Here is a 2,003-nt window from a genome sequence, read left to right as displayed (position 1 = left end):
AGTTGCCGCTTCTCTTTTCCTGCAGGTTTTTTTTTTTTCCCCTTTAAACTAACTTCCCTCTGTCCACTGTATGCGCAGAAATCCCACCTTGGGGTAGGTGTCACCAGTGGCTCTCCCTGCTTGAGTCTCCCCGCTACTGGAGGTTTCGCACGAGCTGGTTCCCTCCCCGCCCCCTCAAGCCCAAAGGAGCTGGGGCTGCAGCTGCGCAATTTTAAGAAGCCTGTAATTCCTCCCACAGTGATTTCTCAAAGAAGCGGGTCTAAGGCTCTGGCACACTGAGATTCATGCGGGCTGTGAGACTGTGAGTTCCTACCTGGGAGGTTTAACTCGCGAGTTGCCTCCCTGATCCCGGAGCCCCCACTCACCTGCACCGCCTGGCTGCCCTGGCAAACCGAGTGTCTGGTTCTTATCAAACACCTGCTGAATGATTGTTTCTAGGTTCTGTCATTGACTAGAAATTAAACACCTGAGATAGATTGAAGTGTGTCCCCAAAAAAGATATGTTAAAGTCCTAACCCAGGTATCTGTGGATGTGGCCTTGTTTGGAGAAATAAGGCTTTCATTTTGCTACTAATTGGGTCAAATGAGGTCATATCAGGGTAGAATGGATCCTAGTCTTAATTCCTTCTGTTGTTGCTGTTGAGTGCTGTCGACTTGGTTCCAACTCATAGCGACTCTGTATAAGGTTTCTGATAAGCAGCTGGGGGTTTGAACTACTGACTTTGCAGTTAGCAGTCCCGTGCTGATTCTACAGTGCCACACCAGAAGTCCTTTTAAGTGGTACCTTAACAAGAGTGACACCCAAGAGGAAGGGACATGTCATATGACAATGGATACAGATGTACCAATAAACAACACAGGAATGCCACTGACTGCTGGCAGCCACCAGAAACCAGGATAAAGGCCTACAAGAGAAATTAGTGTGGCTGAGAACCTGATTTGGACTTCTAGCATCTAAAATTGCAAAGCAATAGATTTCTGTTCTTTAGAGCCACTCGATCACTTTTATTGTGCTGGCCCTCAGAAATTCAGGCACCATGAATGTATTTGTTTAATTATTTAATTTGGATGAATGAATAAATTATTTAACTCCATTGGTCAATTAAAAGCCAACAAACGTCTTTCTCTTAGGGTCGTCAAAAGGATTAAAAGAGTTCCAAAAAGCCCACTGCCATCCAATCCATACTGACTCACGGAGACCAGAGGCAGTATTTATAAAGTACACAACATGCAGAGTTGTTGTTGTCAATTATGATTCACAGTGACCCCGTGGTGCAGAGTAGAATTGCTCCATAAGGCTTTCAGAGCTGTGACGTTTTGGAAGCATATCACCGTTCTGCATTTCTGGCTAGGTTCAAACTGCTGACCTTTTGACTTGGGGTGGTAGTGGTGGTGGTGGTGGTGGTGGTGCCATCAAATCAGTTCTGACTCATAGCAACCCTGTATAGGACTTCTGAGGCTGTAAATCTTTAGGAGCAAAAAGCCTCATCTTTCTCCTATGGAGATTTGAACTGCTGAAATTTTGATCAGCAGCCCAGTTTATAATCCGCTATGCTACCAGAGCTCCTTTTTTCCTTTTTTTTTTTCAAGTGGAGCACATTTTTATTCCTGTTTGTGCCATTAGTTGTCAGTTTTCTTGCATTTTATTCAGAGAATGCTTTTGAACTGCTTCTTTTTTTTAATGTTTTATTGTGAATTATGTGATAGTTTGATGGGAGAACATTAGTTCTACATTCATCCTATCATATATCATTTCATTGCCATTGTTAAAATCCCCACCATGTATCATCAACCAACCAAAGGGTATACACTACAAGCCTGCCCCCCAGTCGTCAGCACACAACCCCTCTCCCTCTCTGTGTCTAAAGTCCTCACTGCTCCATCTCCCCATGTCATCGTCTCTGCCTCCATCTCAGGCATCACTGCTTCTCTGGGTAGGATCCCGCTTTCCGCTCTTCTTCTTTGATGGTCTCAGTGACCTCTGCTCCTAGACAGCAAAGTTA

This window comes from Chrysochloris asiatica, unplaced genomic scaffold (assembly GCF_000296735.1).
Source record: "Chrysochloris asiatica unplaced genomic scaffold, ChrAsi1.0 scaffold00115, whole genome shotgun sequence".
In the NCBI taxonomy this organism is placed as follows: domain Eukaryota; kingdom Metazoa; phylum Chordata; class Mammalia; order Afrosoricida; family Chrysochloridae; genus Chrysochloris; species Chrysochloris asiatica.
The sequence above is the reverse complement of the archived record's forward strand: the minus strand, read 5'-3'. Positions refer to the sequence as shown.